The sequence below is a fragment of the Hordeum vulgare genome, chromosome 5H (genome assembly GCF_904849725.1).
Source record: "Hordeum vulgare subsp. vulgare chromosome 5H, MorexV3_pseudomolecules_assembly, whole genome shotgun sequence".
Classification (NCBI taxonomy): Eukaryota; Viridiplantae; Streptophyta; class Magnoliopsida; order Poales; family Poaceae; genus Hordeum; species Hordeum vulgare.
Window position 1 is genome coordinate 361,117,239 of NC_058522.1, and position 21,066 is coordinate 361,138,304.

Genomic DNA, 21,066 nt, shown 5'->3' on the forward strand with positions numbered 1-21,066 from the left:
GAAATAGCGCCTTCTAGAGCGCGACGGTGAAAAAATCACCCTGGGAGGCTCGGGTTCGCAGTCGCCCCCCTCCCCCCCCCCCTCTCCTCTATGATAGCCCGAAAGGGTTTAAAAAAACACCCCAAATTTGACCAAAACCCAATCAAATTCATACGAAATTCATAGCTTCATTAAAAATTATACAAAAACTACAAAAAAACATAATTAAACATTAAATTAAAACTAAACTAAGCTAAAGTCATCATCGCCCGCCATTGCCGCCCGTCGTCGTCGCCTTCTATATGCCGTGGAGCTTGTAGAAGGCGGTGTAGTCGTCGTCGCCGTCGTCGTCGTTACCGCCCGCTGGAGCGTCGTCCTTGTTGTTCCCGTGCCATGGGTCGCCGAGGCAAACGGGCGTCGGCGCCTTCTCGTAGCTCTTGTCAAGGATGACGACGCCGCCCTCCTTGCGGCCGTGGCCGCGGTGACGGGCGGCAATCTCCTCCATGACGTCGCGCTGGTGCTCCATTTCTTCCCGGACATAGTCGTCCCGCGCCCATTTCAGGGCGGCCTCATCGTCGACGGCCATGGCAAGGTGTTCCTGCTTGACGGGCAGGAATCCAGGCTTTGTCTTTGGTCTCAGGAGGCGGGAGGAAAAAGCGTCAGGCTCGTTGATGACGATCCCGGCGCTGGGTGTGCGCAGCCCCAGCGACGTCTCATGCGGCTCCGGCTTGATGGGGAGCAACGCCGACGATCCGGAGGAGCGGGAGCAGGATTCCTATGACAAGGACGTCGTCGACTCCATCCTCCTCAGCGTCCAGGACCTGCCGCGATGGCAGGAGAAGGACAATGGGGAAGGGTACTCGTACATGGGCGTACTTGTACTAGTACAATGGTGGTGGCCTCGTGGTGGTGGAAGGGGGACTAGGTGTTCGGGTGGAGTCGAATCGGGTGAGCCGGATACGGCGGATAGGAGGACCTGGGCGGACTGAGTGTGTGGCGTCGCGCTAGCGGGCACAAGGAGTGGCTGCACTACTTTCTTTTCTTTCTTTTTTTCAAGCGAGGCGACTGCCGTTTGGGATCTGCTGACGCGTGGGGCCCAGTAGAAAGAAACTGGACACAGCTGGGAGCGTGCCACATCTGACCCACGATTAGCCAGGTGACTGCAGAGCATACATGGCCAAACGAGCGGGCCTGACCTGGCATGGCCCGGCCTGTCGTAAACTGGCCCGACACGTCACAAATATTAATCGGGTCGTGACATGTTAGTCCATATGCTCGGGATGGCGGTCCAGGCATGACAGTGGGCTAGCTCGTACGATACGTGGAACTCCGGTCCGTTTACGTAATTTTTCATTTTTTTCATAAAACATGCCAAGAAACAGCGAAGAAAGGTTAAAATGTAAAATTTGGTAGAGTATTATGTGGAATAAATTTAGAGTTTTATTAGCGTCAGCCTCATTAAAACCTTTCATCCCATAAAACTAAAAGAGCACAAACCATGCTTTAGAAGTACTAAAAGATTAAAATATAGAGAAAGACAAGAAATTACAAATACTACAATTCACTAATTGGGATCCTTCAACCTTGCCTCGCAGTCTTCGCCTAGCCGCTGTCGCCTCCTCTGCCTTCATGTGTGCTATCTTGTGCCTCATCAGGTGGTCGGTTCCATCATTCTTTTTTACGAGCAACTTCTTGTCGCATTGTTTGCACTTTGTAAAAAGTTGGGCGAGATCATTCCCATCTCGAACAAATTCTTCATTGTAGAACCTCTAAATGGAAGAGCGTCTCAGAAGAACGTTTTGATTTGGATCAGTCATGTTTGTGTGTGTAAAACGGAATGGAGTTTGAGTGTGAGAAATGGGAAAGTGCGCATCTCTTTTTATAGCAAAAAAATGACACGTTAGTCATGTTAGGCAACAATAATGCATATAATAAAAACTGAGGCAATGTAGCATTTGGTATAAATCTTAAGCTTTATTAATGGTTGCCTCACTAAAACCTTTTATGCCTAAAAAGTAAAAGAGTACAAAGCCACGCTCTAGAATTACAAAAGGTAAGGAAAATTACAAAAAATATAAGAAAATTACAAAAGAAAAGGAAAGAGACTACACTACTATTATTCCGAGTCTTCTTCAAGGTTCATTTCTTCAAACATGGCTAGTAGTTCCGGGTTTTCTGCATTATGTTGGGCTCTCCTTCTTGATAGCTCCCCATCTTTCACGCACATCAGTGTTTTCATCATATCCGGGGTGAGACTAGTTCTTCTATCATCAATTATTCTTCCAACAAGGATGAAAGCAGATTTCGATGACACTGTAGAGACGGGTACCGATAACACATCACATGCTAATATGGAAAGCACCAGAAATGTAAGCTTGTGTTCTTGCATGGATGGGGGCATGGACATGGTGGTTGGATCGAAGCTCGGAGGGTAGATGTTATACTCCACAACCCCAAGACCAAAATCAGAGAGTGGGAAGAGAGTATTGTCCTCCTCATCCATGTTTTAGTGTGAGAATATGTGGGTTGTGTAGCCCTATTTATAGCAAACATTTGACAAATTTTGGACAATTTTGACCCTCCAAAATTCAAATTTTCGAATATATGCATTTTCTTAAAAAAAAAGTCAACCTAAACCCAGCCTCAGACCTCCCTAAACCCTCCCAACTGCTCCCCCACAACCCCACCCGAGCCTAACCCGTGTTGCCCCCCGTTCCCTCATCTATCGAGGCAGCGACCGACGGACTGAGCGCTCGCTGCATTGTGTCAGCTGCCCAGCTCCCTCATCGACCAAGGCGGGCCAAACGTGTCGTTGCACGTGCCGGCGCATGCTAATCGGGCCGTGTAGGGATGGCCCGCGTGCTGAGGGTGGCATCCTAGGCATGACCCAAGGTGGGGTGCATGCGTGGCACGACCTGATTAGCACGTGTCAGGCCTGGCCCCATGGCATGCCTCACATGCGTGATTCTGGGTCAGCACAAATAACCCGGCCTGTTTGGCCAGGTTTACTGCAGAGGTACCTACGGATGGAGAAAAATGTGGTGAGGGAAGCGTGTCATTATTTGGGGCTCGAGATATATTTCATTTGCTCCTCCTCTTGCCCCTCACTTCCTTTTGGCTCATCATGGTCTCCAAAGTTCCTTGCAAAGCAATGGAAGACGCGTCATGCCTCTCGTCGGCCTTCGAGCATGTTTTCGTGGGAAAGAAGCTGACAATAGAGGTGTAGGGTACGAAAGGAGAGGGTAGAGTCTTAGTTACGGCAAGCTTGTACGCGAGATGTATGAGTTCAGGCCCCTCTCGTGGAGGTAACAACCCTATGTCTCGGTGCTTTGGAGCTCTTGCGGTGTGGAATGCGTATTACAGGGGGTGTGAACCCTTGTGCGAGGGTAGGGGTGGCTTATGTAGAGTGCGCTACCCCTCATCAAGGCCCAGCATCTAAGGGTTCGATCAATAGAGTTTAAAGGTGTACGTTACTGATAACGTACGTAATTAATGCTATTCATGACGACTAGCCGAACGCTCACCTGTTGGCCTCCCTGGAGTGGTTTCTGGTATTCTGGGTTGACTAGTTTCTTCCGAGTGGAAGTTGGTTGTCGAGTGAAGGGGAAAATACTCAAAGTGATTTCTTACCAAGTGACGTAGATGCCATGGCTATCCAGTCGGAATCTTCCCTGTGACCTTCAAGTCTTTAATGAGGTACCCTTAGGTAGGATATCCAGGTCAGGCCTGTGACCCTACCCTAGGTACATATCCCCATCATTAGCCCCCGAATGGATCGGTGTTCGAGTGAGGAAGTGGTCGATGCAGATTATGTCCAGGCATACCGATCTTGAACGTACTTCCGAGTTTAATAGAACTGTATGTCGACTGAAGTCTTCGTCATTCACCCTAATCGATTTTGTTATGAACCACATCCGAGTGAATTTAAACATTGAGGCTGATCCGAGTGGTTATAGAGATCTTGATATGTGACGGATCACTTCGTCAAGTCTGGATTTCACACGATTCAAAATTTCGGTTAGTGCACGCTGCGCGATGATGACGCAACAACCAGGGCAAGTGGGGGCAGTGACGCCTCGATTATTGTGATGCCCTAATTGATCAGGACATGACTACCTTTGATATTTTCACAATCATTGCATATGAGTATTTATTTAAGGTCATTTCTGATAAAACTCATGCAATAATTTATTTATCTTATCCGGAACAAAAATACTTCACCTGTTTTTATTGTATGCCTAAATGCAGAATGGTCGAACACTTGTATGAATCACGTGTGATGACAAGGGAAGAGGAAATAGTTGGATGCTATTTAAGAGGTCCTATCATGTCAAAGGAAATAATTAGTTGATATTTAAGAAGTTCTCTCACGTCATTTTTAGCCCAAGAGAAGATAGAGTCCAAGTCTTTCACATTCTGGACTCAGATTCGGACTGCACAAACATACCTGTACCAAAACGCCTTCAAATTTTTCATCCGGACTTTGAATTGCGTGATTCGTTTTGGGCTGCATAGTAGATTTTATGTGCATTCAGGCCCAACTGGAATCACCTTCAAATTCGTTCGGAGCGTGGAGATATCGACCAAACAATATGACGTTGCACCAGAATCCGAGTCAAACAACAAGTCCAAAGGTGTTGCACCACCTCCACTTGGGACCATAGGCCTTGTACGACCTAGGGTTAGTTTTAGGCTGCCTTGGCATGTCCTCCCACCTTCTTGGCCGCCACCCATTGCTCCTATATAAATAGATCAACCTAGTAGCTTTTTGCTTGGAATTTGTTTAGTTAAAAGTTAGCCATTGCAACTTCGCGTACTTCGTTTGTGTCCAACGACTAGACTAAGACCGCTTTTGGATCCCTACCCTTATCAATACTTCATCTATATTCGCAATATTTAGATGGCAATATCATATACTTGTTTGTTCTTCGATTGCTTGCAGGAATAGACCTTCGTGGTCAGGTTGATCGTGCTCCGGCGTGGTCAATAAACTCTTGGAGATTGGTTTAGCGATTGCTAAGGCGCAACTTCGTGCACGTTTGTAGTCGGATCGTCAATGTCGTCTCCACAAAATCGATAGCCACCATCTCATCGAAAGATCAGGACCCTCGCCTTTATCAAGTGGTATCAGTTTTCAGGTTGCTCAGTGAGAATTTCCAGTTATCCTTAGATTAGATTTATTTTTTCTACCTATTACCCAAAAAAAACCCACAAAAAAGAGTTAGATCTAGTCATACTTTGTCCAAGCCAGTCTGAGCCTTTGCAATTTTCTTTTTAGGGCTTGCATAGTTGAATTATCGGTTTCATCGTGGTGTCAAGTTGCTGGTCTTAGCGTCTAGCCTTTTAGAGTTTCGAGTTCTGTACAAGCTGTCACGCCGCCGCCGCACCATCTTCATCGCTACTACCATATACCACCACCACTCCGCCGTCATCCCTTCCGTTGGCGTCCACCACCATCCATCAATATTCACCACGTGCTCCAATTATTCATTGTCATTATCATATTTGAGGTCATTCGCATCTGTGCTTGATCCAATCTGCATCTTAATTGGTTGTTTGAGAGAAGAGAAAAAAAGTGAGAGCAAAAAAAAGAGAAAAAAAGTGAGAGAAAAATAGAGAAAAAAGAGTAAAAATGTGAGAGAAAAAATAAATAAATTTTGGATCTATCTAGACTCAACCCCGTATGTGAATTCGGATTAGAAACTCTTTTGTGCATTGTTTAGTAAAACAGGTGTATCTTCCTCATACGAAGTTCATTTTGCCTCCACGAGTACTCAAATTCGAGTTAACAACGAGCCGCATCGGAATAGATCATCAAGCTTGTTCAGTATTGTCACCTCCAAATCGGCTTCTAAATATTACTTTTTGCCCTCCGAACATCAGGAACACAATTTGTCAATATTTTTCAGGTTCGTTCCAGATTTTTTTGAGTCCTCATACGATCTCGGAATTGAGTGATTCTTTTTGCATTCGCAAGCTTGAGTCAGTAGCATTCTTGAGAAAAATACCAAAAAATTTACATTATATTTTCAAGAGGGAAGTTGTACAGATAGTTTTGGTTTATCCTGCTTGGAGGTCATTTATCATCACTATCTTTACTGCCATTGTGATCTTCACTTATATCTTCCTATCAAGAGATACATCATATCATCCGTTACTGATACTTGTGGTATGTTCTGACTCCATTACTGTTCTAGGCTTGCGTCTCTAGTACGGTCTAGCCTAGGACCAGCACAGTACCGCCGTTGAGCGTTTATTCAACATTGCATCTCTGAATTGATTATTGCTAATCTTTTGCTACCATATATAATAAGCCTTCCCAGCTCCACATACATCTACATTGTGTGTTTGACGCCACCTGGCAATCTCTCTATTCAAGCTTTAAGAGTTTTGACTACACCGGTTGCCGATCACCTCCTGCTGCTGGGTAAGAACTGGTAAGATTTTGAGATTGGCTTGACGGATTTGTGACACACAACCACCACCACCACCACTTCCCAGTAGTTCATAGGAACAATATTTTTGGATTTTTTTTCTACTAGTCATGACAGGATCCAAAGTTGTCAATCCATGGGCTTCTTCGATCGTGGGAGACATGCCACCAAAACAACCGTTACGAGAGGTGCATAGAGATCTAAATGTGAATGATCAGGTTAATGTTTCTATACCATAATTTAATGGTCGTTTTAGACCCGCTTTATATATTGAATGGGAATTTGATATATTTTCTTCCCATGATTTTGCTGAACATAAGAAAGTTAAGGTCGTGGTTGGTTCTTTCCCCGGTTATGCTTCAGTTTGGTAGAGTGGATATTGTCTGTTACACCCTGATTATATACCTACTACTTGGGATGATTTGAAACTTGCCATGAGACACACATTCGTTCATGCTTATTATACTCGTGACATGATTAAAAATTTACAACATTTAAAACAAGGTAGTGACACTGACACTGTAACAAAATATTATGATGATTTACAAACAACCTTGTTGCGTTCCTCATTAGTAGAAACTGAAGAAGATTTGATGGATAGATTTTGGGGAGGATTAAACCATGATATTCGGGAGATACTAATTCATGAAAAGTGTTATCCTATGGATCGTTTGTTTCGTCTTGCTTGCAAAGCTGAATAGGAAATAAAACGACGTGTTCCCACAAGGAGAAAGAGTGCAAGGTACTTATTCCAAGAGTTGATATAGTTGTTCCTTTAACTACTGGGCGTACGATGACAACCACATCAATTATTGTGAGGGCTATATCACCTTCATCACGTGACACGTTACCATCAAGAGTGACTACACCATCTAAGTTGATCATAAGAGGTAATGACAAAGGTACTTATCTTTCAGCTCCACATGAGTATGATGAATGCCTTGTCAATTGCAATGTAACATGTGATGAGCTACCCATTACTTTGGTCACACAACCTATTTTGGAGGACTATGCTCATGATTTTACTTTGCCATGTGATCAACTAAGTATAATATCAACAATGTTGTGTGAACCGATTGAATTAACTATTGATGAAAAAGAACCATGTGAATCAGAGAATAAATCAAATTTGCATCAAATATTTTTCAAAATAATTGTGCCAATGTTTAATCATTTTGATATGACCTCTAATCTTGGTGATGATTCTATGTCAAATGACTTCTTGCATTTTTGTTTATTTAAGCATGTTGTAGCATGTAAATTTGAAACAATGAAAATGTATTCACCAATGTTAGGATGGTTTAATGATGACCATTGTCAATCTTTTGATATGAATAAGGACTTCACTCATATGTGCAAGCTGAGTTGCAATATTTTCATGCTTTCTACTTCTCGTTATAATATTTTGGCTTTATATTTCATAACATATGAAAGTTACTCATATATACATGTGTCATATGTGCAAAAAACAAGGGAAGTAAAAAATGGATAACATATACATATACAACATGTACACCTTGTCTCTTTTGTTAGCCAAATTTCAGATTAAGCAGCGCCGAGGACGGCTTTATTTTCGAAAAAGGTGAGTGATGGGGTCATAGTCCTAGGGTAGGGTCATAGGCCTGTCCTACAGGTCCTACCCAAGGACTACCCCACACAAGGGACATGACCTTAAGTATGCCCGACTGAATTAAGGTGCCCCCATCATCGAGTCGGTAACATGCCCAGAATCATCCAGTCGGAGACTAACATTCGGAGGACACCGGGCCTACCGACTGGATACACTCGGTGCGCCGTAACCTCTTTGGAGGGAAACTGCCATACGTTTCCGGGTGCATTTACTAGCATTTAGAGCAGACGTTACCTGTAACGTACGCATTCAATCGCCACTACTCCACCCTTGAATCAGAACCGTTGTGGAGGGCAGCGCACTCTATATAAGCCGCCCTCCCCCACTGGTAAAAGGGTTAGAAAAACATTGTACTCCATATTACACTCGGTAACAAGCTCCGAGAGCACTGAGACGTAGGGCTATTACCTCCACCGTAGAGGGGCCTGAACTCATACAACCTCGCCGTAGCTAGGACTCTGCCCATCTCATTCGTACCCTACACATCTACTGTCAGGCTTATACCCACGACAGTTGGCGCCCACCGTGGGGCAGGCGTCTAAGCGACTTCCGGCGAGTTTGCGACTACTTCCTTTCGTCATGTCGTCCGGTGGAGATTCAAGCATGGGTCGCCAGATCCTCTTCGGCGTACTCTCCTTCACCATCGACGACTCGGTGTGGCTTCGGGAGGCACCTCTCGACGTCGAGGCGCTTCCCCGTCGCGGGGCCACGCACTTCCATGCCGGCGCTCGCGGCGTTCTTCTTCTCCAACAATCGGCTCCATTGCCGGCTTGCACCTTCATCGCACGCCGCAACAAGCGATCTCGTAGTCCGCGTCTACAACGTTGGGTGCAGCATGCCCGAGCGCGTCAGTTCGCGTCCTCTCAAGTAGCGGTTCTGGAGTCTGTTGTGGTTGCCCCGCGTTCCCAGTGCTCGGGCTCGGTTCCGACTGAGCTCCCTTCTGAGTATGCGGGTCGTGGGCCTGCAGCAGAAGTACACATGGCCAATTCCCATGAAGATCCCCGTCAAGCTGGCCGGGGCAAGCACGAGATCGGCGAAGCATCTGGTGCACGTCATCCACCTCGTCGTTCTGCCAGTCGGCACACTCGGCGGAGCAACGTGGAGGTGTTCCGTACACCTCTCCTCAACTTGGCTGCGGCTGCTCAGATTGCCGACTCCCTCTAGCCGACTGATTCAGAGGCAGGAAGGGGAATCGAGCAGATCCAAGCTCTGTTGCGCACGGTGCAGCAGCAGAATTCGGCAGTCTCCCAGTCACACAATCGGATCCACAACAGTTTCGTCCATGCAAACACGCATCGATCGGTTCACAGTCCTGGTTCTCATTAGTATCGCCGCCGTTCACGCACCCCTCCGCGGGGTGGGCCCTATGGGTCCCGACATCATGATGATTGGCATTCGGTCGGCGACACTTACGACCCAAGACCCGACGCAAGGGGGCGAATCGCCCAGCAAAGAGTCGACAGGGGACGAGCCCACCGCGATGGTCGCGATATGGACCGTCCGAGTGGAAGCAGGACCATCGTGTCCGGCCCCGAGTGTTTTAGTCGAGCCATCCGCTCGGCTGATATCCCGCCCAACTTCCGATTGGCAGCGGGAATCGGTAAATTCTCAGGAGAGTCCAAGCCCGAAACATGACTAGACGACTACCGAGTGGCAGTCCAGATCGGAGGAGGAGACGACCATGTCGCTATGAAGCACCTCCCTCTAATGCTCGACGGCTCGGCCCGAGCTTGGCTGAACCAGTTGGCCCCCTCAAGCATTTATAGTTGGGCAGATCTAGCCCGAGTGTTCATCAGAACCTTCGAAGGGACGTGCAAGCGCCCTGCAGGTCTTGTGGAGCTTCAACACTGTGTCGAGAAGCCGAATGAGCCCTTGCGCGACTTCATCTAGCGATGGGCGACTCTTTACCACACGGTGGAGAACGTCACCGAGCATCAAGTAGTCTGCGCCTTCAAGGCAGGCGTGCGGTACAGAGAACTGTACTTGAAGTTCGGTCGAACGGGCGACATCTCCATGAGCAAGATGATGGAGATAGCAACTCGCTACGCAAATGGCGAAGAAGAGGACCGCATCTGGAGCAGCAAACACAAGACAGTCGGCGATGCCGACGGAGGTAACACTCAGAAGCAGAAACAAAAGGTTCCACCCACACCGCTAGCAGAAGCTGTAGCTGTAACCAACGCCAAGTTCAAGGGCAAAGGGAAAGCGCAGTTCACCCCCAAGAAGAAACCTTTCAACAATCCCATCCTGGACCAGCCTTGTCCGATTCACACGAAGATGGACAAGGAAGGCAACCCCATATACGCGAAGCACACCACTCGGTAGTGCCGTCTCCTGATCCAGGGGTTCAGCGAAGGGCAGCCGAGTGAGAAGAATCCCGAACAAGATGAGGAGGACAAGGAGGATCCGTTCCCCCAAGTCCATGCAACCCTCATGATTTTTGCTGACGTTGAAAGCAAGAGTCGACTGAAGTTGGTGAACAAAGAAGTCAACATGGCTGTTCCGACTGCCCCCAAGTTTCTCAAATGGTCTCAGACTGCGATCACCTTCGACCAGTCGGATCATCCAACACATGTCCCCACCCCAGGAAGGCAGGCTCTGGTCGTCGACCCGATGGTGGAAGGAGTCCGACTGCACAAAGTCCTCATGGACGGCGGCAGCGGACTGAATATTATGTACGCCGACGCTCTCAAGGGGATGGGCATTCCGATGTCCAGACTCAGTGAGAGCAATATGCAGTTCCACGGAGTCGTCCCAGGACGGAAGGCCAAATCACTCGGCCAGATCACATTGGAAGTCATCTTCGGCTCTGACAAGAACTTTCGCAAGGAGAAGCTCACGTTTGAGGTGGTGGATTTCCAGAGCGCTTACCATGCAATTCTGGGCCGCCCGGCATACGTGAGTTTCATGGCACGCCCGTGCTATGTGTACTTGAAGTTGAAAATGCCCGGTCCAAAAGGCGTTATCACCATCACCGGCAACCGCCAGCGAGCCGAGGAGTGTCTGCAAGAGGGATCAAGGATCGCCGACCAGCAGATGGCTGTACTCGAGCTCGAAGAGTACAAGAAGACAGTCGACCCTGCCGACTTAATGCGCTCAAAGAAGCCAGCTTCTGAGTCCGCGTTCCAGTCGGCGGGAGAGACTAAGAAGGTCAGCATCCACCCGACGGACGAGTCTGCCGCCCCGACGAACATCTCCACCACCCTAGATCCTAAATAGGAAGCCGAGCTCACCCAATTCCTCCGTGAGAACTGGGACATCTTCGCATGGAAGCCATCTGACATGCCGGGTGTACCTAGGGAGTTGGCTGAGCACCGACTGCATGTGGATCCCTCTGCTCGGCCCGTCCGAGAGCGCTTGCGCCGGTCTGCCGCGCACAAGAGGAAGGCAATCGGAGAAGAGGTGGCTAAGCTGCTAGCTGCCAAATTCATTCGCGAGGTTCACCACTCCGAGTGGCTCGCCAATGTGGTCATGGTGCCCAAGAAGGACAAGTCACTCCGGATGTGCATTGACTTCAAGCACCTCAATAAGGTCTGCCCGAAAGACCATTTTCCGCTCCCCCGCATAGATCAAATTGTCGATTCGACTGCGGGGTTTTAGCGTTTGTCATTTCTTGATGCCTACTCGAGTTATCATCAGATCCGTCTGTATGGTCCCGATGAGTTGAAAACAGATTTCATCACCCCGTTTGGGTGCTTCTGCTACATCACTATGCCTTTCGGTCTGAAGAATGCAGGAGCTAACTTTATGCGCATGATCCAAAAATGTCTCCTCGACCAGATCGGTCGCAATGTGGAGGCATACATGGATGATATCGTAGTCAAGTCACGCAAAGGTTCCGACCTGCTGACTGACTTGGCAGAAACATTCGCCAACCTTCGTAGGTACGATATCAAGCTAAACCCAGCCAAATGTTCATTCGGTGTTCCCAGCGGAAAGTTACTTGGTTTCTTCGTTTCCGAACGAGGGATCGATGTTAACCCCGAAAAGATCGGGACCATCATCCGAATGGAGAGGCCGGTCAGAATACACAATGTTCAACGACTCACAGGTTGCCTAGCAGCTTTGAGCAGGTTTATCAGTCGACTCGGCAAGAAAGCACTTCCTCTGTACCAACTCATGAAGAAATCAGATACCTTCGAGTGGACAGACGAAGCCCAAGTCGCATTCGATGACCTCAAAGTCCTACTTTCCACCCAGCCGGTTCTTACTGCTCTGTTCAGTAAAGAGCCCCTTCTTCTATATATCGCGGCTACAAATCAAGTCGTCAGTACTGTTCTTACAGTCGAGCGAGAAGAAGAAGGCAAAGCATACAAAGTTCAGCGGCCAGTGTACTATGTCTCCGAAGTCCTGACACCTTCCAAGCAGAGGTATCCCCATTATCAAAAGCTTATCTATGGGATCTATATGACTGCAAAGAAGGTGGCTCATTATTTCCAATACCACTCGGTATCTGTCGTTTCTGATGCTCCGTTGTCGGAAATTCTCCACAATCTAGACACATCAGGCCGAGTGGAGAAGTGGGCAATGGAGATGCTGTACTGCGACATCAAGTTCGAGGCCAAGAAAGCTATTAAGTCTCAGGCCCTGGCTGACTTTATAGCAGAATGGGTAGAACAACAGCAACCGACTCACATCTACTTGGCTCATTGGACAATGTTCTTCGATGGGTCTAAGATGCTGAATGGATCCGGCGCTGGTGTTGTGATCATATCACCCAAAGGCGACAAGCTCAAGTACGTACTTCAGATACACTTCGATTCCTCCAACAACGAGGCGGAGTATGAAGCTCTCCTCTATGGATTGTGCATGGCCATCTCACTCGGCGTCCGTCGCTTGATGGTCTACGGCGATTCGGATTTGGTGGTCAACCAAGTGATGAAAGAGTGGGACGTAAGGAACCCCACCATGACAACATGCTGCAATGCAGTCAGGAAGCTGGAGAAGAAGTTTGAAGGTCTAGAACTTCATCATGTTCCAAGACTGAAGAACCAAGCGGCTGACGAGTTGGCGAAACTCGGATCCACTCAGAGACCTGTCCCGAGTGATGTCTGTCTTGAGCACCTCCATCTTACCTCGATCAAAGAAGATCCCTTCACTGAAGAACCAGTTCAGCCCAAGAGCGCAACAGATCCGACTAAAGTCGATGTGCCTGCTGTGGTTGATCTGGTCACAGAGATTCTGGTAGTCGTCCCCGATTGGACTGTGCCGATCATGACATATATCTTGAGACAAGAACTTCCAGAAGATGAAGTCCAAGCCCGGCAAATAGTTCGCAGGTCGAAGGCATTCACTGTCATTGACGGTCAATTGTACAAGGAGAGTGTTTCAAGCGTCCTCCAACATTGTATTTCCCCAGAGGAAGGACAGTTGATCCTAGAGGATATCCACTCGGGAACCTGTGGCCATCACGCTTCTTCGAGAGCAATCGTCGCCAAGGCGTTCAGAGATGGATTCTTCTGGTTGCAGGCTAACGAGATGGCCAAAGCTATGGTCGATCGATGCGAAGGCTGTCAGTTCTACTCCAACAAGTCCCACAAGCCAACATCTGCACTAAAGACAATCCCACTTGTGTGGCCATTTGCAGTTTGGGGATTAGACACAGTCGGACCATTCAAGACAGGCCAAGGAGGCTATACACATCTGTTGGTGGAAGTCGACAAGTTTACAAAATGGATAGAAGCCAAGCCCATCAAGAAACTCGACGCCTCCACAGCCGTGAAGTTTGTCAGAGACATCATCTCCAGATTCGGAGTGCCTCACAGCATAATCACGGACAATGGGACAAACTTCGATTCGGACAGATTCAAAGGTTTCTGTGCAAGTCAAGGTATCCGAGTGGATTTTGCTTCCGTAGCACATCCACAATCCAATGGACAAGCTGAGTGTGCGAATGGACTTATCCTTCAAGGTTTGAAGCCTCGACTCTTGCGAGAGGTAGGACATGCTGCTGGTGCATGGGTAATCGAGTTACCTTCAGTACTTTGGGGTCTCCGCACCACTCCGAACAGATCAACAGGGCGGTCACCGTTCTTCCTCGTCTATGGAGCAGAAGCGGTCCTTTCGAGTGACCTGCTTCACAATGCCCCACGAGTCGAACTCTTCTCCGAAGCTGAAGCAGAACAAGCAAGGCAAGATGGAGTCGATCTTCTAGAGGAGGAGCGCGAGATGGCACTTACTCGCTCAACAATTTACCAGCAAGATCTGCGACGTTTTCATGCACGACATGTCAGGAGCCGCACGTTCCAAGCTGGCGATTTGGTGCTCCGAGTGGATCAGCAAAGACCACACAAGTTGGCTCCGGCCTGGGAAGGGCCTTTCATCATTTCCAAGGTGCTGAACAACGGGGCATACAGACTCTACAACATTCAGAAGGAGACCGACGAGCCACGCGCGTGGAACGGAGACCTCCTCAAGCGTTTTTATACGTGATCGCCGACTGAAGCAGTGTAACGAACAAGTTTTGACGAAATAATATACAGCAGATTCAGTTTCTTTTGCAGATTCAGAGTTCTTCCGCAGTTGCAGACTACGATCACACACACAAAAAAAAACTTAGCTGTGATCAAGAATCACCTAAGTAATGCCTTCCTCCGAGTGTGCACTTCACGTCGCACTCGGGGACTTAGCTGTGATCCTGAATCGCCTAAGTAATAACTTCCTCCGAGTGTGCACAATACGTCGCACTCGGGGACTTAGCTGCGATCCTGAATCGCCTAAGTAATAACTTCCTTCGAGTGTGCACTATACATCGCACCCGGGGACTTAGCTGCGATCCTGCATCGCCTAAGTACTAATCTCTCCTTCGAGTGTGTACTATACGCCGCACTCGGAGACTTAGCTGCGATCCAGAATCGCCTAAGTAATAACTTCCTTCGAGTGTGCACTATATGTCGCACTCGGGGACTTAGCTGCGATCCTGCATCGCCTAAGTACTAATCTCTCCTTCGAGTGTGTACTATACGTCGCACTCGGGGACTTAGCTGCGATCCTGAATCGCCTAAGTAATAACTTCCTCCGAGTGTGCACTATACGTCGCACTCGGGGACTTAGCTGCGATCCTGAATCGCCTAAGTAATAACTTCCTTCGAGTGTGCACTATATGTCACACTCGGGGACTTAGCTGCGATCCTGAATCGCCTAAGTAATAACTTCCTTCGAGTGTGCACTATATGTCGCATTCGGGGACTTAGCTGCGATCCTGCATCGCCTAAGTACTAATCTCTCCTTCGAGTGTGTACTATACGTCGCACTCGGGGACTTAGCTGCGATCCTGAATCGCCTAAGTAATAACTTCCTCCGAGTGTGCACTATACGTCGCACTCGGGGACTTAGTTGTGATCAAGAATCGCCTAAGTAATAACTTCCTTCGAGTGTGCACTATATGTCGCACTCGGGGACTTAGCTGCGATCCTGCATCGCCTAAGTACTAATCTCTCCTTCGAGTGTGTACTATACGTCGCACTCGGGGACTTAGCTGCGATCCTGAATCGCCTAAGTAATAACTTCCTCCGAGTGTGCACTATACGTCGCACTCGGGGAATTAGTTGTGATCAAGAATCACCTAAGTACTACCCTCCTCCGAGTGCGCACTATACGTCACACTCGGGAACTTAGCTATGATCACGAATCACCTAAGTCTTAATATTCTCCGAGTACACACTAAGTGTTGAACTCGAAACAGCATTCAAGTAAAAGACTAAATGTTTTCATAAAGACTCCAACAGTCTAGAAACAATAATTGACTCGGTGCGGATCAAGCTTACCCGCACCGATTTAAAAGTATGACGGCCAACAGAAGTGGCCAGAGTATCTTACAAGCAAACACTCGGCATACCGAGGATAAAGTTTGATCATGCGTCAGCTGGGCCTGCGTCAGGACTGGAGGGCTCCACGAAAGTATCCAGGTCGATTCCATCAGCAATGCGGGTAGCAGTCTCGAGGAACGTCTCCATGAAGTCTTTGAATTGAAGCTTCTTCGTGTTAGCGACCTTCAATGCTTTCAGCTTATCTTCCCGCACCTCCTTGCAATGGACTCGGACCAAGGACAGCGCCACATCAGCACCGCAACACGCTGCCGATTTCTTCCAAGATTGCACTCGGCTCGGAACCTCCTCTAGTCGGCCGTCAGGGTTTCCATCCCCTCCCGTGACTCGTCTTCCGGCCAAAGTTCCTTGTTAATTCGGCGGACGACTTCTCTCAGTCGGCTGATGAACGGATCCACTTTGTTTACGCGGATATGAGCCCGGAGCAGATCCCGATTGGCGTCCTCGCCGAGTGGAATTTTGTCCTTAATAGACCGCTCCACAGCCGCCGCCTCAGCTTCAGGGTCTCCGCAAAAGTCTGCAACAAACAAGCAAGTAGACAATGAAAACCGAGTGTATGGCACATGATACAACCACTCGACAAAGCATAAGACTTACCAGCCAGACGAGTCATCTTTTGCGCAGCCCAGTCGGTGACATACTTCTCTTGAGCTATGCATCGTTTGTTCAGGACGCCCATCTGATTGTGCAATTCGGTCCTCTGTTTCCCCATCCTCTGCACCTCCGCTGTCAACACCCTGTTTGCCTCTAGAGCCTCTTCCAAGGACTTTTCTCGCACTTCCAGAGCGTCCTTCATACCAGCCATGGCAAGCATTGCAGCTTCCAGTTCACCAGCATATTGGTTCCTCTCCGCTCTCAGGGCTTCATAAGCAGTTCCCATTTCACAAGTTTTCTGCACCAAGCAACAAAGGGTAGTCAGCAAGTTTATAAGTTCACACACTAAGTTCTTCAGACCCCTGCCGACGCAAGCAGTCGACAGCGGTCTCGGGGACTACACCCAGTGGGTTCACTGAGAGTGACCCCACTCGCATGCACCTCAAGCAGGTCTGCCCTATTGAGGTGCACGTTTTCACCTACGCCTCTGAGGCTAATACTACTCGACCTGCATGCAGTTTACTCTAGGGGACTCTTACCGCAAGAGTACTCCGACTACAGTAAGTACTCGCACTCGGAAATCTTGTCTACAGACACGACAAAACTAAAGACCAAATGTATAAAGACAACTGTCGGTGCAAGCACTCCACAGAAGTCTCGGGGACTACACCCACTGGGGTCACTCGGAGTGAACCCTTTGCAAACAACAGACAACACCCAGTGGGTTACAGAAGAAAAGTAAGTACTTACTAGACTACTTACTCGGATGTCGTCGCACAGCTCCAAGCTCCGTTGGTACAAAGCCGCAGCGGAGTCATAAACCCTCTTGGCCTCTCCGGCCATCAGCTCCGCCTGGACCATGGCCCCCTTGGCCGCTCCCACCTGCTCCTCTGGGACACACCGAATGCTGAATCCAGCATTCGACGAACCGGGAATCGTGGGAAGATCCTGGTTCATCCCAAGGTTCGCCCCAGTCGGTTCCTCACCCATCGGCACCGGTTCAGTTGGCGGAGGCACTTCGTTCGGTGGAGCGTCGGCGGCAGGGGCGGCAGCAGGAGGAGCAGCCTCAGGGATAGGCTCCACGACAGGCTCCACGGCCGGATCGGCTCTCCCCCCTGACAAGCCGAGTAACACGGCGCCTCAGAAAAAGAAAGGGATGGCGCAGTCTGCAGGAATAAAATACCCGACTCTCCTACAACATACCTGGCTGGGACGAGACGACGTTGTCCGTGTCCATGGGGTCATCCCCTTGGCGAGCCGAAGAGGTTGCAGAAGTGGCGATCCTGTCGAGTGAAGCCCATTCGACTTGTAAAGCAGGAGTTCACTCGGTCAACAAAAAGAGCCGAGAACTAGATTCACTTAAGTGGAGGTGACGGGAATGGCCATCCTCATCCGTGGCAGAGCCTTTCGAGGTTTGGGCCCACTCGGCTTGGGCGCCCTCGAGGACTGGCCTGCAGGTTCAGCGGCTGCGTCCCTGGCTCTTTTGGTGCCTCGAACACTCGGTACCGCCGGGGCGGCAGGCGGAGCACTCGACGACGCAGGGGGAGCTGAAGGGACAGCAGGCTCTTGCCGACACTTACTCCGATGCTCTGGCCGTGGAGGTGGTGAGTCTGGCTCTTCATCCTCTTCCTCTTCCTCGCTGTCTTCCTCCTCCGACTCCCCGCTGTCGGAGACATATTCCACGCTCCCCTCCTGGCTGCCTTCTTCCTCTTCCTCCTCCGGATTCCCGTTCGAGACAGGGGAGAACCAGTTGGTCCACGCCTGCATGAGTTTCAGTCGGAAACGTTAAGCATCACACGGAGATATAAATGAACTACTGAAATCAAGACAGTTCAACACACTCGGCTAATGCTACTCACCTAATTCGGTGGAGGGTTGTCCGCGCTATAAGGCGTCACTCGGCGGGCTCCTTTGGGATTCTCACAGGGACCCGTGATTTGGAGCACCCCTGAGGTCACCTTCTCCTCGGGAATGCCCTCCACGTTGGTCCGAGTGGAGTCCTCGGGCCCTGTGTAGTGCCACATAGCGTGGTGGCGGGCTTGCAGAGGCTGGATTCGCCGACCGATGAAGACTTCCAGCAAGTCAATCCCAGTGACCCCCCTCCTGACAACATCCGCAAGTGCCTCGACCAAAGGCTGGATGTCGCTCTTCTCAGCTTTCGAGAGGACGAGTTGTTTGGGCGGAGCAGGACGGTCTAGACTAAATGGAGGCAGCCCAGTCGACGCGTTCGGACAGGCTATGTCCTGGCAGTAGAACCACGTCGACTGCCAGTTCCTAACCGACTCGCTCAACTGCAGAGCAGGGTAGCTGCTCCGACTCTTCTTCTGAAACCCTAAACCCCCACAGAGCTGGAGGAGATGCGTCTTGTCATCCGACTGACTAAGACGTTTTATGATTTGGGAGCGGGCGAAGAAGATGTGTTTGAATAAGCCCCAATGGGGAGGATAACCAATAAAGCACTCGCACAAAACAATGAAGGCAGAAAGGTGGGCGATGGCACTCGGAGGGAAGTGATGGAGTTGAGCACCAAAATGATTCATGATACCTTTGAAGAAAGGATGCGGGGCAGAGAGAAACCTCGGTGAACATGGCTGAGGAGCAAGACGCGCTCCCCCTCTCGTGGCGCCGGCTCGACCTCGTCGTCCGCCGGCAGCCTCCAAGACTTATGCACGAGCTGGTCGTGCTCTACCAGCTCCAGCAGGTCCCCCTTCGTCACTGTGGAGGGGAGAAAGTCTCCCTGGATCCATCCCGCCGGCAATGGCCGTTGCCGCTGCTGAGCAGCCGCCGCCTTGTTCTTCTTCTTCCTTGCCTCCATCTTGCTGGTCTGACCTTTGGTCATGGCGGCGAGGGCGAGCTCTCGAGAAGGAGGAGAAGAGAAGGGTGTATGAGCGCAGGAGGTGGCGAGGAAGATGGATCAAGCAAGAGCAGAGGATTCGGCGAGCGTAACCGAAGGGTCTCGTCGACCAGAGTTAAATAGAGCACCGACTGGGTCGCTGGCGAGCGGGCCCGAAATCTTATCTGCCCAACCAGCTGCGGCGATATCGGCGGAGGAGTTGAAGGCGCGAGGATCGAGGACTCAGGCGCTACTCGAGCGTGCTGACGTCGCCCCTGCTAAGCGCGCGGAACCTGAAATTTGAGATCCCGGAAAATCCGCCGCTGTCAGTTGACCGGTCGCGTCAAAAGATGGCGCGAAAGCACTCAGTTCCCGACAGTCTTTTTCGCAAAACACATCCACTCGGACCATTGGTCAGGAGAGATAAAATGCATAGAGGCAAGCAACGCCCAAGCCGAACCTAGTCCAGTCGGATCTGAACCTCGAGCACTGCTTTGACGTTTCAACCCTAATCCATTCGGGGACTAATGATGGGGTCATAGTCCTAGGGTAGGGTCATAGGCCTGTCCTACAGGTCCTACCCAAGGGCTACCCCACACAAGGGACATGACCTTAAGTATGCCCGACTGAATTAAGGTGCCCCCATCATCCAGTCGGTAACAGGCCCAGAATCATCGAGTCGGAGACTAACATTCGGAGGACACCGGGCCTACCGACTGGATACACTCGGTGCGCCGTAACCTCTCTGGAGGGAAACTGCCGTACGTTTCCGGGTGCATTTAGTAGCATTTAGAGCAGACGTTACCTGTAACGTACGCATTCAATCGCAACTACTCCACCCTTGAATCAGAACCGTTGTGGAGGGCAGCGCACTCTATATAAGCCGCCCTCCCCCACTGGTAAAAGGGTTAGAAAAACATTGTACTCCATATTACACTCGGTAACAAGCTCCGAGAGCACTGAGACGTAGGGCTATTACCTCCACCGTAGAGGGGCCTGAACTCATACAACCTCGCCGTAGCTAGGACTCTGCCCATCTCATTCGTACCCTACACATCTACTGTCAGGCTTATACCCACGACAGTGAGGATGATGAGGACATGACTACCTTTGATATTATCACAATCATTGCATATGAGTATTTATTTAAGGTGATTTTTGATAAAATTCATGCAATAATTTATTTATGTTATCCGGAACAAAAATACTTCACTTGTTTTTATTGTATGCATAAATGAAGAATGGCCGAACACTTGTATGAATCACGTGTGATGACAAGGGAAGAGGAAATGATTGGATGCTATTCAAGAGGTCCTCTCATGTCAAAGGAAATAATTAGTTGCTATTCAAGAAGTTCTATCACGTCACTTTTAGCCCAAGAGAAGATAGAGTCCAAGTCTTTCACGTTCTGGACTCAGATTCGGACTTCACAAACATACTGTACCAAAACGCCTTCAACTTTTTCATCCAGACTCTAAATTGCATGATTCGTTTTGGGATGCAAAGTAGATTTTATGTGCTTTCAGGCCCAATTTGAATCACCTTCAAATTCGTCCGGAGAATGGAGATATCGACCAAGCAATATGACGTTGCACTAGAATCCGAGTCAAACAACAAGTCCAAAGGTGTTGCACCACCTCCACTTGGGCCCATAGGCCTTGTACGACCTAGGGTTAGTTTTAGGCTGCCTTGGGATGTCCTCCCACCTCATTGGCCGCCACCCCTTGCTCCTATATAAGTAGATCAACCTAGTAGCTTTTTGGTTGGGAT